The sequence below is a fragment of the Equus przewalskii genome, chromosome 8, assembly GCF_037783145.1.
Source record: "Equus przewalskii isolate Varuska chromosome 8, EquPr2, whole genome shotgun sequence".
NCBI lineage: Eukaryota > Metazoa > Chordata > Mammalia > Perissodactyla > Equidae > Equus > Equus przewalskii.
This window is the reverse complement of record NC_091838.1, coordinates 49015924-49038360: the sequence shown is the minus strand read 5'-3', so window position 1 is coordinate 49038360 and position 22437 is coordinate 49015924. Positions and strand designations below refer to the sequence as shown.

Sequence of the window (22437 nt, the reverse complement as noted above, 5' to 3'; positions counted from 1 at the left end):
ATTCCTTAATTAGAAGAAATGACATCATGTGCTGTCCAATCAACCTCTTGTTGGATATTATTATATTTGTAGGAAAATCAGGCCACATTTGGGTTTGTTCCTGCCAAGCTGGTATGAGGTTGGTGGCCTGCGGCACAGTTGGCCTGGCAGGGCAGTGGCCCCCACCAAGCTCTGAGACAGCTTTGCCGCTGCTGCGAGGGAAGAGCATTCTCCATTCCCAGTGTGGGCTCAAAGTACCAAGACTCCATCAGGGACCCCTGTTCAGGCACCAGTGTCCCACTAAAATTTTACACCTCACAGTGACCACTGACCTGATAGGTTGCTGGCTTTTCTCTCTGAAATGAGATGTTTCAGGATTCCTTCGATATTGACCCTTCTGGCTAACATGGAGAGACCCTTTTGTTTTTCACTGGGAGAAACATGGATATAATGTGAGGATGGCTCCTGTTTGGTGAAACTTTTGAGGTGGTTTGCCATGCAGTATAGTAAGTGAGATCTCACTGCATTGCTTTAGTTAACAGAAAGAATGACCTTAAGTTACAAAATATTCTGAATTATAAAATAAATTTGAAGAGCTTTGCAACTCTAAAGTCCACAGAATAGCTTTTATCAGCTGTTTGTAAAGTAGCAGTCCCTTCTAAGGCTGCTTTATTGAATGCTTTATTTTGGAATAGCTGTGTTAGTTTGCACATAAACTGTGTGTGAAACTTTTAAACATCAGTTTGTTTGTCCAATGAGTATGGACCCTTCTCTTCTGATTTTTTGCTTTTGGCATTAACTCCTTGCAACAAGGATTTATGGAGCCTGCTGGGTGCCCTCTGTCTTAACAAAGCAGCATGAGACAGGTCCCTGCCCTCAAGGAACATACATTCTAATTGGGAAATCAGTGTTCTCCAGTGGTCCTTTTTTCATGGCTGCCTCAAAGGCATCTACGTGGTTATGTGGTTTTTCTACAGGAGTGTTCAGTGTTGGAGCAGAAAACACAGAATACAGGATTTTCCAGGGTTGGAAAGACAAGAGGACAAGATATTGAAGGTATTATGGAGAGACCATAAGTGTCTCAGATTGGGCACAGAAGAAAGAGAGGCCAAGGGGTGTGTGTGTGTATGTGTGGCAGTAGGGGTGGTGGTGGGGTATCATGGTGATGGAGAAAATGGTTAACGGACGTGGTGTACGGGTGGAGGCCAAAGACAGGAGGGAGGACTCTCTGAGGTCAAAAGAGAAATGGAGAGCAGGTAAGAGGCAAGAGAGAGAGAAAAAAATGCTACCTCACAGTTTCCTGCGGGTCTGTCTTGTCTCCTCAACTGAAGGGTAGAAAAGGGCCAGGCATGCCATTTCTTTTGTGTCTCCTTCAGCTCCTGGTCCAGTGTGATGCTCATAGCATGTGCTTCCTAAATATTTCCTGAAGCAATTTAGCTCATTCACGGGCTCTGTGAAGATTGTTTGCGGTCGAGATCAAATTTCTTTCTCATATGTAGAAATGATTGAGGTGCTCATTCGCTCCTGTATATAGTGAGCTCCAACGTGATTCCTGACTCCATCTGACGGTGGTGTGAACACGCACACATACACTACGGTGAAGGGGAAGTCTCTGTCATCTGATATTCGTTCATTACTTTCAGGTGAAGAAAAATTATTGTCTCTAGGGAGACAGTCTGGGGCGACCTCAGAGAGTCCCACGTGCTGGATGTGATTTTGCCCTACCACGAAAGCCCAAAGTGCTGTTCTTTCCATAGCCAATAGTTCTCTGTTCGCTCTTCATGATTTTTCAGGCTAAGCACATTTGAAAGCCCAAAGGAGCAACCTAAACTGCTTTCTGGTCCTGTTACTGTTCCCCTGCTCAACATTCCGCTTTCTCTCATGTTTGTATTTAGCTGAAGTAATCTTCATGGAAGAATTCCACAAATGAAGTCACAGCAAAAACTAGAGAATAAAATTTTAATTTTGGAATAAAAGCTAAAGCTTTACAATACCATTCCTATATATTCTTGTATATTTTATAATTAACTTGCTGCTCCCAGGGCACCACAGCCAACGTGAGTTCTTTGTGATGGTGGATAGTGTCTGCTATTCACTTGGTTACCCAGGTGCTGGCCAGTGCTAGGACACAGTACAGGCTTACAAGTGTCTGTGCCCCTGAAGTGAATGTGTCGTACATCCAGTTCAAACATACCAGCAGCTTCTCTCGTGCGTATTTTCTTAGGCTGCATTTTAAAGTTCCCTAAGCTATACCCCAGACACAGCAGACTTGTCCAGAATCACACGGTTACCATGGCATCCAAAGGGCGCTCTGAGAAGCTCCTCGACTTCTCCAGGGAGAAAGATGGTAAACTGCTCTCATAGAACATTTTCTACCTTAGAAGCTGAGAATAGACACTATATTTATCTGAAACAGCAAAACTGATTTTCAAAACTTCTCTCAACATAATCTTTTGTAAGATACTTGCTGAAAACTGCTCACAGGTTTATATGCTCCACCACTAACTTGTAGCAGCTTCTCTTTCATCTCTGATCTGGAAACTTCTTTTTGAATAAAATAGAAATGTGAACAGCTCTGGCTAAGAAGTCCCTTTCAATTTCAGAGAAGAGGTGAAGTAACTAAGCCCGCCTATTTTCTCAGGGAGAATGAAGCAAAAATGGGACTACCATGAATAAAATGGCAGGCCTGCTTTCTTCACAGGCGACTTCTCCCCTCTGACACAGTTCTTTGATGTTAATCTAATTCTCATTAATTGTTAACTCCAAAGCAACAGAGCTCCGATCTTTGAAAGATTGCTTTTTGTAAAATCTTATTTTCTGAAATTTCTGCTTAGTGGATAGGCCACCGACCCGCTAACATTTTGCTTTAGAGTTGGTAGGCGGGGACTGTTTAAGTTTTTAATTTCTGTTGCTTGACATTTGTATAACACTGCAGCATTTGAGGCACTTTTACTTTTTACATCCATTGTTATTTGAGCCATGTAACAATGCCTACAAGGCAGACAGACAGATTCTTTTTTTATTCCCATTTTTTTGAATGAGGGGATTGAACATTATGCGTCCTTTAAAATCAACTCTTACCAGGAGATAGACCTGGAACTGGGACCTGCTCTTCCTGTTCCTAATTGAGACTCGAGTTGCCCTATCATGATGGGCAAAGCGTAAGGATGGTAAGGGAGAAACTATAGCTTGTTTGGTAATTATCTGCTTAGTCATCTGGGTCTCTGGTTTGACTTTAAGCTCCCTGAAGGTGGAAATTATTTTATTCATTGTTTGATCCTAGTGCCTAGAATAGTGCCTGGTACATGGTAGGTGCTCAATTAACATTTTTGTTAATAAACGAGGAGTAATAATGCCAACATTTTCACCTCTACCTGTTCCCTTCTTACGCATTCCAACGGCATGGAAAATATTGAATATAAGAGTTATGTCTAAAAGAGGCAAAGTATGGGCAGAATGGGGAAATGCAGGTTGTTAATCCATCAAAGTACTGGGTGAAGAACACTGAACTGAGCTGTAGAAAAACACAGAAGAAACATCGCTCCTGCCTTCATGGAGCTTAAAGTCAACTTAGAGAAACAGAATACCCAGCATGGCAAAGATGAGGAAAATCACTATCCAATGCAGTTCAGTTGGCCCTGCCCTCTTGGAAACTCAAGGTAGGGGGAAATAAAAAGGACACACACTGCAAAAACTCTTCATCACAGAGGGAGGACACAGAGGAAGAACTCTCCTGTCACTTTCTTTGTTTAGTTCGGTAATTACCTGTACCTTTCCAAGTGTATTTACGCAAGAAATTAAATACAATGGCTGGTGGAGGGGTGAATCATGCTCATTAACTGGAATAGAAGGTGAACTTTGACAAAGCTTCGATTGGCTCTTTTCTTTAAATAGTCTAGTAATTATGCTGTAATTTAGCATCGGTAAACAATTGTTTCTCTCCTTATCTCAACCAAGCTCATGGTTTCCAAGTCCTTTAGGAGCAGTTCTTTTCAAGGCTTAGTCCTCAAACCACCTGCTTAAGTATCTACCCCTGAAATTCTGATTCAGGGGGTCTGGTGCAGGGTCTGGGAACTTGCTTTTTTTTTTTTTTAAATAGGCATTTTATTTTGGAATAATTTTATATTTACAGAAAAGTTGCAAAGATAGTACAGAAAGTTCCTATATTTCCTTCACTTACTTTCCCCTGATGTTAACTGCTTACATAACCAAAATATATTTGTCAAAATTAATAAATCAATATCAGCGCAATCATACTAAGCTACAGATTTTACTCAAATTTCACCAGTTTTTGCACTGATATCCTTTTTTCTGTTCAATCCAGGATGTCATGTTACATTTAATTGTCGTCTCATTTATCTCCTCAAATCTGTAATGGTTTCTTAGTCTTTCCGGGAATCTGCATTTTTAATAAGCTCCCCAGGTGGTTCTCAAACACTAGAATTCAAAATGCATTGCTGTTCCAAAGCCAGGACAGGTGCTGGGCACACCTGCCAAGTGCTGAGAAGCAAGCGGATGGGGGACCTCTGCTTACCTGAGCGGTACGTTGAGCTTTTCTTCCCAAGTCATGCTCCCCTCAGTCAGGGACCCAGCAGGAAACAGAAGGCACACTCTGGAGGAGTTGAGAGAGCATTTAGCAAAAGTACTGTTTACAGAGGTGTAGACAAGGTGAAAGGAACAAATAAGGGATATTGAAGCAACCGGGAACTTTTAGTGGTGAAGAGCTTTTACTCCGTTTGGGACAGGGCAGGAGGAGCAGGGGCCACACGGGTGGGGCAGTGGTCAGGGAGGCACAGTTGGAGAACTGATCACTGCCGGAGCTGCGAGACTCCAGCGTGCGGAGACACAGGGAAAGGCCACCCGGGCCTTGTCTCCTCCACCCTGGGTCTCCTGCTGGTGCCTCCCACTGGTGGAACTCAACAAGAAGCCAGAGGGCAGGGAATAGACGACACATTTCCTGGGCACAGAGAGGGAGAGAAGGATGGAGAATGGACCCGGAGAATGGACTTAGAGAGGAGTTGAGGTAAGAATAGCCAGCACTGTGTTAAAGCAAGAAGCAGGAGAGATGGCCTGATTAGTTAGCTGTGCCTGGGTTAAAACGTATGAGCTGCTTATTAATTCACAGCTACTATGTTATTAGAGGCCCTTTTTTAAAAAGGGGATCCAGTAAAAATGTTACATTTAGCCTTGGAAACTGTGTAATTTATCAACTTGTTGCAAATTCAACAAATATCTTTTTAGTGGGTTAATGATATAAAGAGGACTATAGCCTCCAGCTAAATAAATAAAAATCTACACTAAAGAAAAAGAAGTGCTATCTGAGATGTAGTCTTAGAATTGATAATAGATTTTAAGAGTTTGTATACCACCTTGTACAATTTAGATAAAACAGTGCTTTTTTTTCTATTTTGTTACTTGGTCCTAGTTTTTGAAAGAGAATATTGTCACCTTCCTGCAGTGTAGTGAATTAAATTCTGGGCACCAAAGAAAAAGACTCAGACAGTATTCCTTTTCATTTTGTAATTGCAAAAGAATGAGAATGGAAAAAAGCTCATCTTCTCCAGCATCCGTGTGACTTATGGAGAAGCACAGTCTTTAGAAGGGGGTTTTTGATGGTGGGGGTGAATGTGTGAGATTTTTTTCCCCCTTATTTCAAAAAAGGAATAGAAGTTCAAAAGGAGGAATATTAGCTGTATTTTGCCATTAAATACAATAAGTTTGCCGACGCAGAAAGCTTGGTGGATGTTTGCTTTGCTCATGAATGTTTTTCATAGATATGGGTCTTCTTTTGTGTTTGCTCACCATCCTCAGCCAGGAAACAAGCACTTCTATATTTATTTTTCAAAGTGGTTGCATTGGGATCTTGGCAGAAAACGGAATTTACCTCTGAGGGTTTAAATAAAGGAGTTTAATGAAGGGATTATTGCAGACCTGTGGGGCAGGGTTACAGGAACAAGCAAGGGGTGGTCCAGCACCCAGGAACCAGCAGCATCAGGAAGGTATTGCCACCCCCAGGCTGAAGGGACAAGAGGAACAAACAGTGGAGTCCAGTGAGGGCTGTAATCATGGAGAAAGGGCCACTGGACGGAAGCCATAGCTGTGAAGGGACATAGTGTTGTCAGACACTGCAGTGAAATGGGGGAGAGTAGGGAAAAGAGCCCTCCGTCGCTGTCCTCCCACACTCCCATCTTTGGCTGGTGCCCCCTGTTAGTCAAGCCCAGCAGGAAGCTGGAGGGCCGGGGAGTACAGATGACACGGGTGGGAGAGGTGGAGTGTGGCTGGAGGTGTTGTAGAGGGGGGTGGGGAATAACCAGCAAAATTGTCCATTGCCGTTGAGCCCCCAAAGTGATTACTTGTGACATTAGGTTTGGAGGAAATACAAAGTAGATGGATTAAATTAATGAGCAAATCCATTTCCTATAGAGCCAATTTTATTGTTTTTAAAACTTATTACTCTCCTAGTCTTTTCTGAAATTTTAGTGCATAAAGACCCTGTTTTCTTGAGTTTTCTTAACCTCACCGTGTGGTGAGAAGGGTGTTGACGTTTAGCATAATGTGGAACCTGGATATGGCCTCCACGGCCCTGAAGGAGGGAGACCAGCATAGCTTCTGTTATTGGTGGCTCCAACTGGCATGTTCAGAGTTAAAAACGGCCATCACAACGTGTATGCTCTTATTGTCTTAATGGGTTGCTTCTGTTGGAGCTAAATGTAATTACCAAATAATCACTTCCAGTTGTTCATTGATTATTTGTGCATGAATTATTTAATGAAAATAGACTCAGATGGCAAGTGGTGGAAAGGCTCATTTCTGGGAAAAACATTCACTCTAGCCCATACCCTTAGTTGCGGATTTTTTGAAAATAAAAGCAAAGTAACAAGACAATCTTAAATACTTCTGGCAACTTCAACCAAACCTGGCCCCAGAATCATTTAAGAACTTTTACCAGGAGGCTCAGAGGAACAGAGCTGAAAATAGACTGGTTGCAGCAATTTCAGCAGAGGGACCTGAACATGTTTTCTTTAGCCACGGGTTTTTAGCGATCGACAAATCAGCCCAGAAGATTGTATTCTTGGGAAAAGAAATTCACGTTCGATTTTCTTTTTCCTGGTGGACTGTCTTTCTGAAATACTTTACTTCAAATCTTTAAATATGATGCAGTGGAAGCTTATCAGCCTCCTCTTTGCTGTGATATTTTGGTCCTATTTAATCCCACTTTTCATTTCCAAATTTGTAACAGATTCTTGGGCAACACTACCTTCATCTACAAGGCTCCAGAAAAAAACAAAATAAAATCATGCTCTTTAAAAATACTATTTATTTATTTATGTCAGTTAGTTTGTTTGTACTGTTATTAGTCTTGACTGTGTTTCCTCTTTCCTGATCTTGGAAAACTGTCTGGCCGGGCTTTGTCTTCAGCTACATTGGCTGATCTCTTCATGTCATGAAAATGTTAAGTAAAAAGGTTAAAAAATGGTCATAAGCTATTCATTCTTGTTGTCTATTGGCTTCAGATTTAAGGATCTTTGACTCTTATAGCTTAAATGAGTTTAATTGCAATTTCCAGCAAAGTTAAAGAAAAAAAAATTCTGTCAATCATGCCTTATGAAGGGAAGGCCATTGCTTTGAGTAGCTGGAATCAATAAGCTGCTGATAATTAGTTACTGTAAGTGGATACAAAGACCTTTTTTGCTCTATTGATCTGACCTGTGTAAGGTGTTAGAACAGGTAGGTTGTGGTTAATGGAATGCCATGCTAGCTTGCTTTAATCTAAGTTAAGAATCCGATCCCCATGCTAATGGGCATTAGCACTGATGTAAAGATGATCTCTGTTCTTGGCAGCTATTCCTGTCTGTGTCTGGATCATTTTCCAAATCACTGTGGTGGTAAACACTGATGCATCTTAACTCTGGTGCCTTCTGTGTTCCCTCAAGGTCAGTCAGCCACTGTGGTGGTCTCTTCTAACTTTGCAGGATAGATTCATTTCCTTTCCCACTGTTACCTCCAAAGGCAAGAACCTTCCTAATGGCCTGGTTAGCAAGATAACCTCCTGCAAGCCTGCCTGCTCAGAGCATTTTCTTGCTCCTAGAAAGTAAGCTTCCTAGACCATCATATTTATCAGGATCTGCGTTTGTTCAGAAACCCTCAGCCAGTTATGACCTGCTGAGTCAAATCCCTGCCAGCCCCACTGAATCAGTTTCTGTGAGCAGCTGCTACGGGCAAGGCCCTCTGCTGGGTGCTGTGGCAACACAGACCACGTCTGCTTGTTGTTAACCTCATGTCCTCCATTAGTGTATCATTTCTTATAGGGCAGGAATTACATTTGATGTGTGTAACTGCACAGCAGCAATGCTGGCTTTTAATCAGCTTTTCTCATTACATATTTTCAGTTGAGGATGGCTCTTTACAGTATGCAGCTTGGAAAATTACGTGCACAGTCCCCTCGAAGCTGCTTGATGTGGCACCTAATATTTTTGAAACTCTCTATTTAGAATTATCTTCAGAACTCATAAGTTACAAAAACAAAAGTGTCTCATTACTCCATTCTTTTGTTCCATACACAATTTATCGAATGCCTGCTTCGTACCAGGGGCAGTACCATTGGCATCCCAAGATGTGCTAAAGCCTATCAAACAAAGACTACCAGGGACACACCGTAGTCAAACAAGCTTAGGTTTATTAGCTTGCTGCAGCCAGGGAGAGCACACACTACGGAGAGTTCAACATTTCTCCAGGTGGAAGTTAGGGAAGAATAGCCATGGAGTTTGCAGGACTGGATGGTCTTGGCAGAGATTGGTCAAAATTTATAAACTAGGAAGTTGCTGGAAAAATCAGCAGTCAGATCTTTAGGACATGTGACTTTGTGTGGAATTGTTGTTCGGTGGGTTTGTCTATGGTCTTATTTAGAACACCATGGGTTTGAATGAGCTGGCGGTAAATGTCTGAAATTAGTTTGTCTGCATGTTATATGTTTGATACAATTTTTCTATTTTTATGAGTCATAATACGATTTTGCAAGTTATGGTTTTTATTTCAATTTTCAGTTCCCCCTTCACATCCTAGTTGCCAGCAGAACTGGTTTTCCCTTTTCAAGAAGAATAATGAAGAAGTTTTTCTTCTCAAGGAGTTCCTAGCCTAGGCCATTATAATATAATTGTATATGTGTCATAATAGAGATAGAAATAAGGTGTTATGGAGTTCAGAAGAAACAACTCACTTTTTTTTTAAACTACCATTTTGTTGACATCCTACCATATACAAGGCTCTACGTGCATTATGTCCTAGGCAAGTTAGATACATTATTTAATCCTCGGCAATCCTATGATGGTTAAATAACCCACTCAAGGTCACCCAGCTTGGAGATGAGAGATCTAGGACTTTACTAAACCCATATTTGCTGTGTGCTGTTCCAAGTACTTTCTATAATCTCCAAAACAGACCTTTGAAGTAGCTATCACTCTTTATCCTATTTCATATTGAGAAAATTGAGACACGGGGATGTGAAGGAATTCATCTAAGGTCACAGAGCTTGTGAGCACATTGTAGAGGGAGGTTTCAGACCCAGGCAGCCTGGCTCCACGGTCCATGCACATCGCTACCTTGCCTGCTGCTTCTCTTGAGCCCTTGTCGTTGGGTCTCATGTCTGTGTTCTTAACCTCTGTGCTATTATTGTGCCTCACTGGCAGAGGAGAAGCTTCACGGAAGGGTTGAATGTGGATTGGCTTTGGCAGATAAATAGGTTGTTTCTGGAGGATCAAGGAGAGAAGGCTGTGCCATTCCATTCAGGAGTAGCAGCCTGTGCAGAGCCCTGGGAGCAGGAAAGACTCTGCTTATTCAGGGAATGGTGAGGTTTGAGGAACTCTGAGTGTGTATGATGGGGAGTGGTGGCAGCTGATAGAGCTGGATATGTGTCTTGGGACCAGAATGGGACATCACAATTACCCCTTGTGTTTGACCAAAAGAATGCTCCTCTCCTCAATACTGCACTTGAGTCTGAATGACCATTCTGGTCGTAATGCATCCTCAAAGGAAAGAGATTTGTCATCACCAAAATACTCATGCTGGAAGAAGTTCCAAAGAAGTTTCAGAAATGTGTTAAGCAAAGGAAGCTTTAAGGAAAAAAATGCTCCTTTTTTTTTTTTTAAGGGAAAAAAAAAAGGAGGTGTTCTTAAGGTGATTGCTTTGAAGAGCGTAATGCTCATTTGAATGTCTATGTCTTTATAGGTTAAAGAAAAAATATGTCACCACTTTCATTCAATCCAGAGTGCTGAAAAGCAGCTTTTATTTATGGAGTTCTGGGAGCTGGCATGTGTTTAATCTTCACATCAATCCCACACAGATGCTATTTACGGCCCAACTGTATAGATGAGGAAACTAAGACCAAGAGGACTCAAGGGATTTGGGCAAGTCACACAGTGAGTGATGGTAGAGCCAAGTTTTCAACCTGGTTGATTCTAGAGTCTGATTCTAGAGCCCGTTCTGCTATACGGCCTCAAGAAATCCGTGGCCTTTTAGCTTGTGAAAGTGCAGAATGTCCCAAACACAGCAGGCAGTCAAATGCATGGAGGACTAGGAGTCAGGAGAGGGAAGGGCAGTGGTGGGACCAAGAGAAGGGGACTTGTCGTAGCTTCATCCACCCCTCCCCCATATCAGACCTGCCCCTCTTTGCATGTATCATTGGAATTTACTGGTTTAAAATGGTATCCTCACCAGTGTTACTCCTTGGACAGCAAAACATAGTCCAGAAGCTAGGACTGAAATTCTGATCCCTCTTGGGCAATGGAGCTCCCCTCAGGTTTGCTGGGACATGAGTTCATCAGCCAATTAGCAGATATCTTTATGTTGACCTTTCTATTACCAACCTGGTGGTTTGCTTATTTAACTAATGACAGGTGCCCTCATTTTTTTTTGCTGTGGGCACAGAAAGATCTTTGTTGGCTCTAGACAAGTGATGATCTTCATTAATTTTGGGTATGGCACTCCAATTCTTCACAGCATCAAGGAAAGTATGGTGGCAGCAGCTAATGAGTCCTGGACTGTACATTCCGGAAGCAAAGGGGTGATTTGTTACCATTTTTGTTTTCTATAGGGTATACTTGTGGGTTACTCGTATTAACTAGTTGACAACCTAAGAATGACCTGGTCCCTTCTGCCCTATGTTTATCCCTGCCAGGGGGCAGGGGGGCAATGGTAGGTCATGTGACCAATGACAGCCTCAGCTGTAGTTAGGCCACCCGGGTCTGAATCCTGATTCCTTGGCTTATCTTGGGCACGTTACTTAAACTTTCTGCACCTCAGTTTCTTTTTGTAAAATAGGAATGATAAGAGTACCTACCTCATAGGGTTATCCTGAAGATTAAGAAAGGAGACCCTTAAAAATTGCTCGGCATGTTACTCAGTTCATAGTATGGACTCAATCAATGATGAGAATAGCAAATACTGAGTGAGCACTTGTTCTGTTCCAGGCCTGGGTATGGGCTGTGCACTGCATAGCTCTCAGGGGTGCCATCCACATAGACAACCATGTGAATGTCACCCCCAGAGTTGTGTGATGCTGTGGTCCTGTGCCAGGAACTGCTCTGAGCGCTTTCTGTGGTTTAGCTCTTTATCCTCACAACAACCCATTCCTAGTCTTGTTTACAATTTAGACACAGATGTTAATTACCTTGCTCAAGTTTAGCCAGCTGTTAAGTGGTCAGGCTGGGATGTTGGCCATTCATATTATTATGGTATGGAGCAGCACGGTTGCCCTCTTTCCTGTCAGTCACGAATGGAGGGAAGATCTCCTTGATGGTTTGATGTTCTTTAACAATGCATAATGCGTTGGCTGTCCTATGTATTTTATTATTTCTTCGAGGCAGTTTATATTTTCAGCCTTTATAAATAATATGTATAATTTTAGCTGAATAATTGAAATTCATTAATTCACTTGACCTTGGAAAAAGGTTGCACACCTTTCTTTATCATAATTCAATTCTATGTGATTAGGGCTGAGGGAGGGAAGGAGGAAGTGAGGGAGAGACAGAGAGAGAACAAGGACATTGCACGTGTGAATAATACGAGCAATTCTATCTGCCCTTCCATCAGGACAAGTCACTAGCCCACACTCTGCTCAGATGGCTTCACTTCACTTCTCACATGACTTCCATAGTGTGAGCATCTTGCCACGCAGAGTTTTAACAATGTACTTTTCATACAACATGGCCTGTAAATGAAGCCAGATAGTTCAGCTAGTGCTCAATCAAAGAAACAGGGATTCACTCCAGTGCAGAGCCAGCCGTGCTGGAATTATTGACAAGTGGCATGGCAAGGCCCCAGTGAGACACCTTCCTGAAGGGTTTTCGAGGGAACTGCTTCTTCAAATGCCCTGGATGGTAGAAAGTGAGTAGTCAAGAGGAGCAATAGCAAGGGTTTTAACTGTATTGACTGTGCCTTCTGAAATCGTGCTGGGCCCTCCATGGCTCCTGCTTTGTCCACAGACACCCTATAGAAAGTACCTCCAGATTTGTTCCATTCTCCTTTATTTTCTCCTCCTCTCTACTTACATCCCTCCTTTTTACCTAGCTCCTTTGCGTTTGAGGGTTTGCTGAACTCTTTCCTTCCCTGCATACTCGACCCTGTCTTGCCTCTCCATTGGCATCAAAACCTCTGCCCCTCTTGGTCCTCCCTGAGCTTCTTTGGCTCCTACCTGCCTGGGTGGAAAACTTGGGCACGTGAGTCAGTACTATTTATGTCAAGGAGATAACTATTGCAAACGTCTGCATGTTTCAAAACTATTTTTTTCTCCTGGAATCTTATTGAAGAAGCCAAAATAAGAAGATTTCAAGGTTAGGATTTTTGTATTAGTAAGATTATAATGGAGATAGATCAATGTTGACTCCCTTTTTTTCTCAAATTCCCACCTTGTGTGATGTTCTAAGGGTCTCAGCCTCATGGGAGCAAGTAGCATTGGTGACTTTTCCATGAGAGGTAATAATTTATAGCAATTGCGACAAGGCTGTGTCAATGTGTGGTTTCTCCAACTTGTCACACTGAGGCTACTCAGGACACCATCAGAATTGGATAGGATAAATCTTTTCTATAAAAATAGCGTGTTGTCTATATGATGCCAGGCGAAAGAGTGTGACTCAGCATGCCCTTGGCCACCCTTAAAAAAAGTAAAATGTCTTCCTTTCTACTTAAAACCAGAATAGACTACTTCCTACTACTGTCATTCAAAGAGCTAAATTAAAACCAGACTGAGATGGAGAGAGAAGATATTTTCACCTAGGACAGAGAAAATCAAAATGGCAGGAGTAGCAGTTGATGAGGTCCTGGCCCACAGTGGGCAGTCAGAATGTTAGTTCATCTGCTATTTGCTGAGGGGAGCTGGTTTCACAAATTACTTTTATGGTGTCTGTTATTGAAATGATAGTTGGAGAACGCCATGAGAGTCTGAGAGAATATCCTTAGAAACAAGAACACAGAGTTTGACTCGGGCCTATTTCTTTATTTTTTTCTACATGATTGATGTGAAGTCATTAGGATTCAGTTAAAGGAGAATGTTACCTCCTCTTCCCTGACTTCCTCAAGCCTGGCTTAGTGGTGCCTCCTCAGTCTCCCCACACTTTCTCCCTCGAGGCACTCATCACATTTCATGAGAATTACCTGTTCTGTGCATCTTTAGTAAGCTGAGACTGCGACATAATCTGTACCCAAATGGTGTCTGGCACAGAGTTGGTGCTCACTTGTGGAGTGAATGAGTGAACGAATGAATAATGTGAAGATGTTCTATTTCTCTTTTTGTCTGCAAGTTACTTAAATAAAAAACCAGGTCTAAGTCTACCTATTGTGTGGCAGGGAGTCACACAGGCTCTCAACAAAAGCATTATTCCTGGTGCTCTACTTCCGTTCCAGGCGTGCTGGGACTGGTATTTAAAGAAATGCGTTGGGAAAGGTTTTATTAGCCCTCTGAATCCCATTGTTAGAGAATGTGAAATTTAAAAAGCTTCGAAATCAGAAGAATAAGTGCAAAAGCTAGTTCTTATTTCTGTACTAGAACTAAGGAGAACGAGAGGGGGCCAATTCCACATCTCTTTAAACCGGTGTGCAATTGCAGATGCTAGTCTAGCTGGATGAGGGTTAATCTCAGAAAGTCCTTTAGTCTGAGGAAAATAAGAGAGTCCCGAAAGCCTGGAGAAGTGGGTTAGCCAGAGAAGCATCTGCAGACGGCTACAGCCCATGATTCAAAGGCAGTGATATTTTCTGTGTCCTTTACACTGGATGTGGACAGTTTCAAGATTAGCGTAGGTATTCTGGGTTTTTATAATTTAATATTATAGCATAAAATTTTTCCCAAGTCTCAACATTATCACTTTAAACAAAGTCATATCACTCTATTAAATCAACATGCTCTATGTTGAGTAGTTGGTTGGTTGTTTTCATTTTTTTAGTATTATAAATAATGTTGCTATGAGCATCTTTTTGTGTACAAAGTGTCTTTTTTTCCCTTTAGGATGATTAGTACCACATCAAGCAGGATAAACATTTTTATGGCTCTGAATACCTATTGCCAAAATGTTTTTTAAAGGGCTGCAGTGAGTACATCTAGGGGATGTTTTAGCTCCTTTTGAAAGCTGTGTGCTCTGCTCACTGATGTTTACCACTTTGTGATAGTCTGTTCTTGTTATAAATCTGAAACCATTGACTCCAAATTGCTCTCTCTCTGTGACTTGTAATGCAACCCGTATAAAAGCCGGGTGCCCATGAGGTTCAGGACAGCATCACATTCAAGGGAACAGTGTCCAATGATCAAAAGCAATTACAAAAAATTAATTCCAGTCTTTATTGTATCTCTCAAAGAACATTACACAGAAGTTCTTAAAACCACCTTTTCTCTTCTTTTTAATTCCATCACATGCTGCAGCTGCTTGAAACCTCTCCTCTCTTCACATTGCTGTATCGTTTTTGAATGGCTTCTGTTTCCTTTCCGCTGACACATACTGTCTAGCACATGCATCCAGCCATCTTCTCAAAAGCCCACGCAGCCTACACACAACTCTTTTTGCCACGTAGAACCTCCTCTGAGAATATTCTGAATGTTCTCTGTTGGATTTTCTCACACCTAGACTCAAACTTCACACAACAAGAGAAAACCTTGGAGCTGACCTGACAACCAATAATATACCTTCCTTGGGAGCAGGAGTGGGTAGGAGAAGACCATGCATAGTCCTGGATTAATAATTTTGTCACTGTCATGGATAGTAGTAACAGCTAACGTTTAATTTTTAATTTTTTTTTTGAGGAAGATTAGCCTTGGGCTAACATCTGCTGCCAATCCTCCTCTTTTTTGCTGAGGAAGACTGGCCCTGAGCTAACATCTGTGCCCATCTTCTTCCACTTTATATATGGGACGCCTGCCACAGCATGGCTTGCCAAGAGGCACCATGTCCACACCCGGGGTCTGAACCGGTGAACCCCAGGCCGCCGAAGCGGAAAGTATGCGCTTGACCACCGCGCCACTGAGCCGGCCCACAGCTAACATTTATAAGTATTTACTACAGGCCAGACACCGTTCTAAGCACCTTACATGTATTGCCACTGATTCCTCATAACAATATTATGTATTCAGTGATATTATCAATTCCGTGTTTTAGATGAAGACACTGAACTAGAAAATGTTCTAAGTAACTTTCTCGATGTCACACAGGAAGTGACAGAGCTAGAATTTGAACTAGGTGGTCTGGCTTTAGAGTATGGGTTCTTAACTACTGTACTATACTCCTTAAATTTCCATTTTAGCATATATATGATATCTAGCTATCTAACTTTTCCTTATTTTATCAAAATATAGAGCAAGAACTTGAAAACAAAGTGGAGTGCTCATTTTTTATGAGTTGTTTCTTTTAATTAAAAATCATGTGGAGGGGCTGGCCCCGTGGCCGAGTGGTTAAGTTCGCGCACTCCGCTGCAGGCGGCCCAGTGTTTCGTTAGTTCGAATCCTGGGCGCGGACATGGCACTGCTCATCAGACCACGCTGAGGCAGCGTCCCACATGCCACAACTAGAAGAACCCACAACGAAGAATACACAACTATGTACCGGGGGGCTTTGGGGAGAAAAAGAAAAAATAAAATCTTTAAAAAAAAAAAAAAAAAATCACGTGGAGACTGTGCTACTGTGTGTGTCAGTCTAGTGGTCTGATCTTATTGATCTAGGCCATGGAGATGCCTTTATTACTTCTTCTGATGAGAAAGCCCTCTTTTGACAAGGTCAATGGAAAGATGTAATCCATCTTAGGACCTGGAATCTAAGTCTAGTGAAAAAGGATTTGCTAGTATACTGACAGCAAGTGATTTCTGAGCTTCTTAAATAAAAGGGTTGGTAATTTAAGTTGCTTTTTATTGGTTTCTCAAGTAAATACACACATCCTGCCTATGTTCTCAGTTTGTTTTTAATGCATCAGCTTTCATCTTTTAACTTTTCTTTTGGATATGCTAATTACTTGGTCTGGTTCCTTGTTTTCAGCTCAGCGACAGTGCCCGTCTGATGCAGTGCTCAGATAAGAACTCCCCTCCTTTGGAAAAAATCCTTTCAAGTTAGATACATGAACACATCTTTCTCAGAGGGAAAAAAATGGATTTGTTTTGTTTTGTTTTACTTGAGAAGAAAACATCTAGCAATTTAGGTCACTTTTCACAGTAAAAATTGACTTTAAAAACGTCATTCAAATGCTCAGTTTGAAGCACTGCCTGTAGTCTGCTCTTCAGAGTGGAGTGCTTTCTGAGAAAAGGCGGCAGTCCTCCAGTTTTTTGTAGTAGAAAGAATGCTGGAACACAAGTCAGGAGACCTGAGGTCAAGGCCATTTCTGCTGATAACCAGCTGCTTTGGAGCTGATTACTTATCTTCTCTGAGTCTTACTGTCTTCATCTGTAAAATGAAGATTCACACTAAGTAATTCTACACTTTTTTTCATACATAATAAACACAAGATAAATTTCTGTGCTAGATAATCCTTAAGATCCTGCCCATTCATTCTATGATGGTAGGATTCGAGGGGTCCTGGATAGGTCTAACAGGGCATGCGCAGCCACCTCCCTGTTTAGCATGTCCTCCTCCCCCAACAAATACTTACCCACCCTAAGTGACTGCCTCAGGCTCAAAATTGCCCAATTAAAGATTCATTCCTTAAGATTAGGCACTGGTTAAAACAAAAATATTCCTAGAAGGAGCTTTGTAAGCTATTTGCATATTATTTAGTTCATTTAACTGTCCAATAAGCAGTAATTTAGCACATAAGATATTCGAGACACCGAGTGGGGCTCTGGGTGTGTTTGGAGTGGTGGGGAGGGATGTAAAGATGAACAAGATACGGTCCTACACTTGAAGGACCTCTAATGAGTGGTGGAGAATGAGCAAATCTGCATAAATATCAGATGAGCGCTGTGGATTATGAGTGCCGTAAGAGTTTGAATGGAGAGAGGAATTGCTCTCAGCTCCAGTGGTCAGGGAATTTTTTTTAAATTGAGATCAGGCTTGAATATGGCTTGGAAAGATGGTTGACTGATAAAAAGACATAGGAAAGGGGCTATGGCTTGGCATGCACCGAAGCTTAGAGATGGCACTTGCCAAGGCAGGTTGGGAAATACAGTTCAATATATAAAGTGAAGCCATGAGACCACAAAAGATAGACAAAGAGAATTAGATTTAATACAGTAAGTGAAAGGGAGTGATCATTTGTTCTCGAATGAGAGAGTGACTCGCTGATGGGCAAATTTCAGGAACTTCGTGTGATGGAGTGTGCCGCATAGTTTTCAGCGAAAACAGCCTCTAAGCCTTCAGAATTTCAGCTCTCACCCCTTGAATGTTATTGAATGGGTGTTTTTGAAATTTGACCTGATGTCCTTCTAGGAAGAAGAATTGATTGCCAACAAAAATAAGCTACTTGGGAAGAAAAAGGAAATATTTGAAGGATCTTAAAGTGAAGGGACAAGTATTGGCATGCTCATTCATGTCTACTTCTCCATTCCCAGCATCATTAACATTCATCCTCTTTCATTTTCCAATTTTTCTAGCCCTTAAAAGTGAGGAAAATGTCAAACTGTAAAAGGTTACAGGTGGTTTTTTTAAGTTATATTTAGGTTCTCATGGTTTTAAAAAATATGACGGCTATGGAATCTGCCTCATCTTTCATTTCTCTGTCCTCTCACTGGATGAGTATATTTTTAACAGGTTCCATACTGGAATTATCAGGAAAAGTTTCTGAGTCTAAGGATCTGTACTGGTTGTCTACAGCTGCTTAACAAATCACCCCAAAACCTAAGGGCTTAACATGACAATAATTTATGTGCCTCATGAATCTCTAATCTGAGTTGGACTGGGTGGGAATGTTCCTCTCTGCTCCACACAGCATCGGCTGGGGTGGGTCAACTGGAGGCTGGAGGATCCACTTCGAAGATGGCACATTCACATGGCTAGCAAGTTGGTTCTAGTTGGTAGCTGGGAACTCAGGTGGGGAGGTTGCCAGAAGACCGGGGTGGGGGACTCTGTTTCTCTTTACATAGGCCTCTCCATGGCTGCTTGGCTTCCATGTAGCATGGTGGCTGAGTTCCAAAAGTGAAATCCTGAGTGATAAAAGAGAGAAAGGGAGAGAGAGTCGACAAGCGAGCTAGGCAGAAGCTGTATTGCCCTTTTGACCTAAATTTGCAAGTTACCAACACATTTTATTTGGTAGATATGAATAACTTAAGCCATCCCGTATTCAAGAAGAGAGGAATTTGATTCCACCTCTAAATGGAAGAACTGTCACAGAATTGGCCAACATGTTATAAAACCACCACAACATCCACAGGATTCTCCCCTCTCCTCCCAGTTCATCTTCCCCTGTCTTTATTTGTATCTTTAAATGTTCATAGGAGTGAACCTAGAATGCCAACTAGGACAGGGCCAGACAGGTCGTGTAGATGATGAAGCAGGATCTGGGGGACACTGACATCAAGGAGAGAAATTTCCTCACCTGAAGCGGATAGACCCAACCTCCCAAGCTGCCAGTCAGGAACTTCTGGCTGGATGGAGAAGCAGAACTAAACATCACCACTGTCCCACAACTCTTTTTTGTTGTTTTCCAATTAGTCTTGATTATTTTTTAAGGGTAGTATGGCTGAGGATATCATCCCATAGGAGTCAGGAATGGAAACATACTTTTAGAGGAAGTCCTTGATCTTTGAAGCTGGTGTTTAAATGACACTTCTCAGTGAGGGCACTTGGACTGACCTTGTTTTGAGATATTTTATGCTCTAATAAAGTAGATAATCTCCTGATAGGCTTTCAGCTGCATAGTTCCATAAAATCCACGTCCCTGACCTGACTCTGTCCGCTGTCACAGGCTACCTGGAAGGCTGGTATCTATTTGAGGTGCTCCAGTCCCCAAAGTGTGTGAGGTGCCTGAGGTCTCAGCAGAGGTGAGAAGCTGAGCTGCAAAGACATGATCTGAGATGACGGTGGAAACTCCCTGGGTAGAACTGTCTTAGAGAGTCACAGAGCCAATCGCAAAATACTGTTCTCTGTGATTTGAAAGTCAAGTGCTGGTTTGTCAGCACTCCCTTAACCTTGCTTTTAAGGAAACTTAATCAAAGGAATGTTTCTGTACTCTATTTTCTTTAGATGGCTTCTGCATGGCTGAAGTTACACTTGATAGCTTCTGGCTTGTCTTTAATTTCAAATATGGGGGAGAGAGGATGTTATTTGGAGAGTCCTTTAAGCCCTTTCCGCTGATGGAAAGAACATGCTTCAGTGCTTGTTGATCTCCCAGGTTTCTGAGAGTTGTTTTTGAGTCTTTTAGAAATAGCTAAACAATCTCCCTATTACATTCCTAACTCCTTTCATTTAAGAGCTTCAACGTTTATTAGTCAGCTGTCCTACAGAGCATGTTTTTACTCTTATTCCCTAAGGTTTTAGGCCATTTCTTCTATAAATAATACTGTCAGATGTCATAATGATATCTATTGTTATACTGATATTTATTAAAACTACTTATGTCATGAAACATAAGCTGGATGAAGGCTATGTCTGTATCATTAGTCTGGGAAGCAGGAGTTTGTTCTGTTGGATGCAAAGCATGGAATTGTGGTGTATGGTATTTTAATTAAGCAGAGATTTTTTTTTCTTCTTTGCATTAAAACTTTAGAAAGGTTAAAGAATTAGAAACAGAGGAGAATTGTCCAAGGAATAAGGAATGAGTCCTGTTTATAAACAATGTATATCTAGTTGATTTCTTTCCTCTCACCTGGTTGCTTAGGTGCTCGTGGTTTGTAGAAACCTTAGGTGGAGGCATTTCTGGAGAATGCTAGATTAAAATGATGTTGCAGACTCGAGGTAGGAAATAGAGGGCACACTCAAGCAGGCAGTTCAGAAGAGTTTAAGGAAAGACCTGTTTACAAAGAATAGGCATGGTTAAGGGAAACCAACAAAGGACAATGAAAGCACCCTGACGGCCATTACCACCTCTGGACCTAAAGGGACAAGGCGGGGCACCAAACATGGATGTGGGAGAGGCCACTGGATGGGGTTGTGCTTTTGGCAGAGGAAAACATCCATCCTCCAGGAAGAAGACTGGAAGAGTAAACGCTCCAGCCTCTCTTCTCCTTCCTTCTGATCACCTGCTGAGGACTTCTATTAGCAGATGCCAACCAAAACCTAGAGAGGAGGCAAGAAGCCCATTGCCTCATTCTGTAAAATTTAGCCTTCTGGGGAATAGAGCAGGGTTGAGAAGCCTAGAGAGTGGGTTTGAAGGGGCAGTGGAAAACAGCCATCAGAACAGATAAACACAACCGTTTGGTTTGTTGTTTTTTTTCACGAAGACAAGCTCATCGAGTGGGCCTGGTTGCGTGATGAATTTAATACGTTTCCCTCTTAAGGTTAAGGGTGAAAATTCAGACTGCATAAAATTCTCCCCCAAATTTCATTAACTTGGAGACAAATGGAATTTGAGACTTCCTATTTCTGGTTTTCTGCAGGCCATGGTGTGGAGATAGAATTCTGAGGTTAGATAGCAGAGGAGGGGTAAGGCATTGGCAATTAACCTTTCCTCAGAAAAGGAGATCCTGGTTCTGGGCCAGGAAATAAACGCTTGGCAGAGCCCCTGAGACGGGAATGAGGAGGACACATGCCCATCAGTTAGGTTGCAAACCCCTCACTGCCTGATGGCAGAGGGACGGGACCGCAGGGGTAGGTGAATTAGGTGAACTTCTGCAATAAATGTGCTCAAAGGGGAGCACGAGCTCCGAGACTGTTCAGTCTGTATCTCAGAAGTGTTTTTTTTCTGGTAGAATCTGTCCGTTTGCAGTTTAGGACTGTTCACATCATGGTTTATTTCTCCTTTGTAAATGGAATTGTCCAACTCTGCATACCTAGTGGGGGCATGTAAGCTGCCTTTCAATGAGGAAGCAGCCCAAGATAGAAGGAAAGAGTGCGTGTCTATCAAGGCCTTTACAGTTTCCACCGTATGCTAATCTATGTGATGTCATGGAAAATACTTTACATGGTGTACGGAATTTTTTATGTATAAGAAATCACAGGGATTTTCAAGGCTATAACTTTTATAAGAAGCCTAGCTACATACAGAGTGGCTTTCAACATATAAAGTGGATCTGTGGTGTTTGCCATTCAATCTGCCTCAATCTCAAAGTATCAGAAGGACTTGGTATATGGTAAACTCATGGTATCTGTTCAAAAGCTGTATCTCAGGGCAATTCCCGCTTCTTAGGCTTTGGATAAAGCTGGCTCCTTCTCCAAAAAATAAGGATGTGAACTGCTTTTTGATACTGGGAATACGGATATATTGAAGGCTGTGTATAGAAAAAGAAATGTTCACATAAATAGGTTGTGTCCTGAAGGAGCCATGTTCAGCAAGTGTAGCCAGGTAAAGACCCAAAGAGGCTGAAAATTTCCTTATGGTCATTCACTTTGGAAGTCACTTTAATGTGTTATTGGCCTTAAATTCAAATATTCACACAAGCAATCTCTGTGTAGGAGAATAAATCAATAGTGTTAATTGTACTTGTTTAATTCAACCATGAGAAAAATTAATCCTTTCATAAATGGCTGGTTTTCTGGATGACATTTTCTGCTGCTGTACCATTCCTTTTATTTGTTGTTGGAAAAAGAGGTTAAAAATGTTTTTAATTAAAAGTTTCAATCTTTTTTTACCTTCTCTAAAAATATACTCTGGAAGAATACTATTTTAATAGGGAGAAATATTTAGCCCAATAAAGCTAAACTATGACTGAGTCTAATCAGGAAATGAAATAATCAGGATCAGACATCTGAAAGAGCCACAAGCGTTCCTGTATGGATGCTCACAAGAAATTCATACTGAGATCCACAGCTATGGAGTGGGTAGTGAGGAGTCTCAGTAATAAACTGACAGGTTGGGTATTCGCTACGAGCAAGGCACAGGGCTGGTTCTAGAAACACAAGAAGA

The 22437-nt window shown here is 41.8% G+C and overlaps 1 protein-coding gene across 9 annotated transcripts in view; it reads left to right on the top strand.

Moving 5' to 3' along the window:
* NCALD (neurocalcin delta) overlaps nt 1-22437 on the top strand; it is a 389622-nt gene that overhangs the window by 125779 nt on the left and 241406 nt on the right. The window lies entirely within an intron of this gene.